This window comes from Tachyglossus aculeatus, chromosome 22 (assembly GCF_015852505.1).
Source record: "Tachyglossus aculeatus isolate mTacAcu1 chromosome 22, mTacAcu1.pri, whole genome shotgun sequence".
NCBI classification, from domain to species: domain Eukaryota; kingdom Metazoa; phylum Chordata; class Mammalia; order Monotremata; family Tachyglossidae; genus Tachyglossus; species Tachyglossus aculeatus.
Genome location: NC_052087.1, coordinates 25,228,383 through 25,235,499, shown reverse-complemented (window position 1 = coordinate 25,235,499; position 7,117 = coordinate 25,228,383). Strand labels below are relative to the sequence as shown.

General features: G+C 42.4%; 1 non-coding gene across 1 annotated transcript; it reads right to left on the bottom strand.

Moving 5' to 3' along the window:
* Window positions 1-386: 386 nt before the first annotated feature.
* Window positions 387-524, bottom strand: LOC119944262. The gene has a single exon (XR_005455758.1). It is a non-coding gene; the product is annotated as a small nucleolar RNA SNORA7 (small nucleolar RNA).
* Window positions 525-7,117: the final 6,593 nt, after the last annotated feature.

The following is a 7,117-nucleotide window of genomic DNA, read 5'->3' as shown; positions in this document are numbered from 1 at the left end:
TCCCTCAAGGATCTTACAGTCTTGGGCGGGAGGAGGGAATGAGACATCATTTTATAGAGGAAACTGAGGCACAGAGAAGTTAAGTGACTCAGCCAAGGTCACACAGCAGGTAAGCTGTGGAGCCTCTTAACTGAAAGCTCACTGTGGGGAGAGAACGTGTCTACAAACTCTGTTGTATTGTAAACTCCCCAATCACTAGTCTTGTCTTGTCTTATGCCGTTGAGTTGTCTTTGACCCATAGTGACGCCATGGACGCATCTCTCCCAGAACGCCCCACCTCCATCTGCAATCATTCTGGTAGTGGATCCCATAGAGTTTTTGGAAGTGGTTTACCACTGCCTCCTTCCGTGCAATAAACTTGAGTCTTTGCTCTAGATTCCCTCCCATGCCGCTGCAGATCGCCTTCCACTCACTAGCCACTGCCCAAGCTAGGAATGGAATAGATGTGCCTCTGCCGGACTCTCCCTCCTGTAGTCAAGACTGGTAGAGTACTGGGAACTCTCCAGGTCTGACCCTGAGAGGGGACAACAGCCACATAGCGCTCAGTAAATGTAATTGTTTGATAAGAATCCATATCTCCTGACTCCCAAGTCCACTGTTCTTTCTGCTTGGCTACGCTGCTTCACTGTTAATGAGAGTATGTTGGGATATCTCTATTGACAGAGAGTAAGATGGGAGAGATTAATCTCCTTCTTACTCTAGGTCTGTTTAAATAATAGGCCATGCAGCCAGTAACTGGTAGATTGACTCTGGGCCAAATCTTGGTCTCCTGTTGAGAAGAGGGAAGTGGAGAGAGGGTGCACAAGATTTGGAAATGATTCCCAAAGCAATATCCATCCTGGATTACTTCTTGGACCAGCTGACTACTTGTAGCCAAGCCCGGACACATGAGCTAAGGCCTGTGAGAGGCTCTTGATCTATCTGGTTTCCTTATGTTCCCCTGTCTGGGTAGAGCTGAAGCAGTCAAGTGAACTTTGATTGTGATCTAAGCTCACCGTGGACAGGGAATGTGTTATATTGCTTTCTCCCAAGTACCTAAGACGGTGCTCTGCACACAGTCAGTGCTCAGTAAATGCGACTGACCGACTGCCCTAGGCTACATTTTGAATTTCTGCCTTCGGATAAGAAAGCCAAAGCTCCCATCCTCCACTGTTTCAGCTGTGTAGGATGCTTTATGGTGTATGTGACCTGTTTATTGGCATTCTGTTGTTTATCATGATTTAGCAACCAGCAGTGGGGAAAAAAAAATCTCTGGTACGAAACACATTTTTATGTTATAGTATCATCTTCTTCCTTCCAGACCGAGAGTTTTGACAGGGCAAATTATTTAGCTGCAGCCCTACCTGTATGCCCAAGCAATCATGGGAGGTTGTTTCTATGTTGGATGAGAAATCTCTGGAGGGAATTATATTTACACTCATTTTTACCCAGGAAAATATCACTTGCCTCTCCAGGCTCCTGAAATGGATGCTGTAAAGTGATGTAAAGAGAGAAAAAAAATCCTGTTGTCAGCTAGGAACATAAATCACAAACTCCTTCCCAAATGCAAAGGGAAAATGAGGAAGAAAAAGCGTGTAAAAAGTTTCACTTTTAGCAGAGTTTACACTTTCACTCACTGGTGAAACTAGCTGTCCAGACAGCTGTGTTCCCCCTGCAGGGCTACTGGTCATTTTGATAGTATAACTAATTGGATTTTATCTGATTTTGGTTCAGCCTTTATTTCATTTGGAACAGAGCCCCTTTGGGATATAATTCCTCCCTTCTTCAAAAGTACAATAAAGTGGAATGATTAGAGAAAATTGATTTGAGGATCCAGAGGAAGGTTTAGAGAACAAAAAGTCAAGAGAAATGAAGCGCAAACTCACAAACAGGTCACTTTTCATCAGGGTGAAAAATATACTGCAGGAAAATCATGGTTAACATTTTTATGCCTTTTATTGTTTCTGAAGCTCAACAGCTATCAATCGATAAAGGGGAAACATTTGCAGTAAGGTGGGAAAGTGAAAGGGCTAGATAGTGGTAGTGCTCTTTGGGTGCAAGTATTGTGTTTTTTTACTCTCCCTTGCATCTGTCAAAGTGTTCTACACACAGTAAACTCTCAATAAATACTATTGATTGATAAATAGAGGGGCCAAAGCTAAGAATGAGGGTGAAGCTAGGGAATGGAAAAGTACAGGCAAAGTCTGGGCCGTCCTGACAATCCTAGCTTGCCATCTTCCATGTTAACTTTTTGAGATTGATTTCCCTACTTCTAAAATTTCACCACAAGGACTCATAAGGGAATTATGCCTACCAAAAGGTTCCATTGGCATTTGAAATGTCAAAACTCATTTTATGTTTCTCTGAGACTAATGGTTTCTGCTCCAGTAGAGACAGAATAAATTCTTTCCCTTTCCAAAACTAAAAGGATTATTCTAGAGCTGAAGTTGTGCAAATTAGTTAATCACACTGTTCCTAGGCTTGGAAGATAAACTACTACTACTATCACTACTACTGCTACTACTACTACTACTACTACTACTACTACTACTACTGCTTAACTGGTAAGAGCATGGACCTGGAAGTTGGGAGATCTGGATTCTAATCCCTGCTCTCTTTCTCGTCTGCTGTGTGAACTTGGGCAAGTCACAACTTCTCTGTGACTCTTCCTCATTTGTAAAATGGAGATAAAGATACCCATTCTCCCTCACGTGTGACGGGGACTGTATCTAATCTGATAATTTTGTATCTACCCCAGCTCTTACTGTGGTGCTTGGCACACAATAAATGCCTAACAAATATCAGAATTATTATTATTATTGTTACTACTACTACTACTACTACTACCACTGCAAGTATTGTTATTGTCATAGCTGCTTTTAGGTCTGCATCAGGCACAATGGAAATGTCTTCAAAGAAGACAGAAGGTGAGATTGGTTGAAAGTCTTCCATCAATATGGAGTGGGCAAACCTTTCCCACACAGAATGGTCAAAAGCCTGGATGAAGACAGGAGGGTCTAACATGGTTTGCAGGTGCTAGTAGTTAGAATCTGTGAGCATTAGTCTTGATTAGTAATTCCATTCTTTCATGACAGGGCACAGATTTTCCTGAAAAGGATGTATTTGCTTCATATAGTGATGGAGAAGAAACATTTCCATTTGTATTCTCACCAGTAGTGAAATAGATTGGTGTTTCATTAGAGGTTAGGCTTCTAACTCTAAGCTAGCCTTGGGAAAGTGCTCTTTGTCCACTTTCCTGAAGACAATAGCTTGTTACCAATCAGAAACTACATGGAACACAGTTCCTAGGTACCAGATAGTTAGAACCTGTAAATATTGGTCCTGTCCACTGTTTCAATTGTTTCATGTCCAAACTCTGGATTTGTGGCATAAAACTCTTGAATTGACCATGAGGTTTCATCGATTTAAGGAACTCAGCAAAGTCAGATCAGTTCATGACTTTTTGGCACATCCTGGTATACTGTTCAACAGCTGGTCACAACAGCTGTGCCTGTCCTCTTTTCAGAGCCTTGATTCTCTCCCATCCTTCCATTTCCCTATCTATTACTATGTGAAATGAAGGCAGCAAAAGAGGAAGTAAAAATAGTTGCTTGTCGGATCCTTCTGTTATAATCATGGGTCTAAAAACACACCTGGCTTTCAGCTTTGAAAACCATCGAGGAGAAATGAGTATTGAGAGGGGCAACAAAATTCTAAATGGTGCATGAGATACACGATTTAACAATGATGACTTGGGGAAGGAACAATCCTTGGGAGAACAATCATGACTTGCCTGGTCTCTTCAACCTTGCATTTTCTTGTGGTGTCTGTAATCTTACTGATCCATCTCCCCTGCTCCCCCCACTTTTTCAACTCATTCTGAGGAGTGGCATCCCTCAAAATGCTCTTTGGAACATCCCCTCTCATTCCCTCTCCTAGAAACCGTGGGGCAAACACTGAATTGCTACAGTGCTTAGGGACAGAATGGAATGAATTCAATTTTGGCTAGATGCTGCCGGACTTGTTCAGCTGTCCTCTTCACTGGGAGCTAGCGTTGGTTAAATTGCAAGTATTTATTGGAGACATGTAATGTGTAAAGAAATGCGTAAAGCAGGTAAAAGACTTGGTCCCTGCCCCTTAGCTTAAACGTTTCAGGAACATAAGTCTGAAGGGGGCAAAGTGATTCTGTGTTGAAAAGAGTTCACAGAAGTTGCTAACGGAACCAGACTCATTAGCCAGCTAATCAAAAGAGATCTTTTAGCAGTACTCCAGTAGCAATGGAGCTAGACTTCTTTTATGAGTTGACATTACAGATGGTGAAATCTTTTCCATGTGGCTGACAAGACGGATGCACAATCAACCCACCTTTCCCTTGTTCACATGAAGACAGTTCCTGCTGTGCTATTATTGTTTGCCCCATTTACAGGTAGTGTTTCTGTTTTCAAGTTGCCTCTTGGTATTCCCATCCTCCTGAAGTCTCTGCTCAAAGGGGACAACCCTCTCCTGATTGTTAATATGTTTTGTTTTGTTGTCTGTCTCCCCCTTCTAGAATGTGAGCCCACTGTTGGGTAGGGACCGTCTCTATATGTTGCCAACTTGTACTTCCCAAGTGCTTAGTACAGTGCTCTGCACACAGTAAGCGCTCAATAAGTACGACTGAATGAATGATTGTTACCTTTTGGGCTTGGTATCCTGTTGTTCGTTAGTAGACTTCATCGTTTGAGACTGTGCTTCATTATATCTTTTTGATATTTGCCCTGCTTTTCTGGCTTGTTCCACATAGTTGAAAATAATAATAATAATAATGATGATGATGATGATAACAACAATACTAGTAGTTGTGCCATTCGTTATGGGCTCAGACTTAACATAGTTTGAGACTGTGCTGTGTTATATCTTTTGGACATTTGCCATGCTCTCCTGGTTTGTTCCAGGTAGTTGAAAATGACAATGATGAAAATAATAATAATAAAAACAATAATAATAGTTCTCTTTAAGTGCTTACTATGTGCCAAGCACTGTAGTAAGTGCTGAAGTGGATAGAGGATAATCATGTCAGGGGTATACCCTCTCACATCTCACATGGAGCTCACAGATTAGGGGGAACAGATATTTAATTCCCATTTTCCAGATGTGGGAATTTAGGCCCAGAGAAGTTAAGTGACTTGCCTAAGGTCACACAGAAGACAAGTGGAAGAGCTGGGATTAGAACCCAAGTCCTCTGACTCCAAGACCTAAAATACAGCTATCACTTGGTTCCAAGCTCTTGTTATATCGCTACTGCACTATTACATCAGCATAGATGACGCAGCGTGGCTCAGTGGAAAGAGCGCGGGCTTGGGAGTCAGAGGTTGTGGGTTCTAATCCCGGCCCCGCCACTTGTCTGCTATGTGACTTCGGGCAACTCACTTCACTTCTCTGGGCCTCAGTTATCTCATCTGTAAAATGGAGATTAAGACTGTGAGCCCCACAGGGGACAACCTGATTACCTTGTATCCCCCCAGTGCTTAGAACATTGCTTGGCACATAGTAAGCACTTAACAAATGCCATTATTATTATTATTATTATTATTACTATTATTATTATTATTATTATTGTTATCAGCCTCCTTATGGGACTCCCAGCCTCTCCCCATCCAATCTATCACTTCCTGTTGCTGCACAGAGGATCTTCTAGGCCAGGATATGATGTGTTGCTCCTGGCTGACAGGACAGGTTTAACAAGGGGTTCTTTCCTCATGCAAGCCTTCTGATTAGCCCAGGAGTTTGCATTATGGATAGCTGTTGCCTGGGTATGTAGAAGCAGCATGGCTCAGTGGAAAGAGCACGGGCTCTAGAGTCAGAGGTCATGGGTTCAAATCCTAGCTCTGCCAGCTGTCAGCTGTGTGATTTTGGGCAAGTCACTTCACTTCTCTGGGCCTCATTACCTCATCTGTAAAATGGGGATTAAAACTGTGAGCCCTGCCTTGGGACAACCTGATCACCTTGTAACCTCCCCAGTGCTTAGAACAGTGCTTTGCACATAGTAAGCGCTTAACAAATACTAACATTATTATTATTATGTAGTTGTCCCAGTATTCTCTCTCTTATCACCCCACCACTTGGGACTGTGGGAACTACTCTACTATGATCTTTAAGGGAAACAGTAGGGTTGGGAAACAGGATTGGAAAAAGCCCCAGATGCAGTCAGACAGATGATAAGGGTAGATTTAAAAGTGGGATGTAATTCCAAAACATTCATCTTCTCTTTCAAGTGTAATCTCCTTTAATACCAGATCTGTGCTGAGGGTGAGGATTCAGGCCCAAAGGGGAATTTTCTTCTGAAGATTCTCTTCCAAAACAGATTCAGCCACAAAGTTAATGCATACAAAATCAGCTCTAGCTCTATTTTAAATACAATTAGGTGTCCAACCCAGATACTCCATTGTCTTCTCACTCACTCTCTCTGAGAGCTCATCTGCGCAAATGCCTCTATGGGGATGACTCTTAAATCTCCTTCTTTAGCCCTAAACTTGTTCCATCTTGCAATCCAGAATCTTCATTTGTTTCTAGGACAGTTCCACCTGAATGTCCTACAGGCACCTCAAAATATGTCTCAAACAGAACGTTTCATACCACAGTCCCACAGACTCACTCCTTTTCCTACATTTCCATCTCTGTTGCTATCACCTCTTTCCTCTCTGTCCTCACAAACCACAACCTTAGGAACATCCCGGAACTTTGGCTCTCCTTTTAATTATCGCAATAAATTATGGTCAAGTACTTCTGGTTCTTCCTCTTCAGTGTCTCTTGGATCTGTCCTTTTATATCCACCCAATAGCTACCACTATGTTATAAGCTCTCTGCATATGACAACTACACTATTACATTAGCTTCCTTACTGGTCTCTTGGCTTCTCCCCATCCAATCTATCCTGCCTGCTAATCTTCTTGGAACATTGTTCAGCTACTGCCTCTATGGGGATGACTCCTAAATCTCCTTCTCTAGCCCTGACCTCTTTCCATCTTGCAATCCAGAATCTCCATTTGTTTCTAGGACATTTCCACCTGGATGTTCTACAGACACCAGGAAGGTGCCTTCCTTCCTGTAGGAAGGTTCTTTAAAACCTTCCATGGGTTTCCCATATTCCTCTGCAACC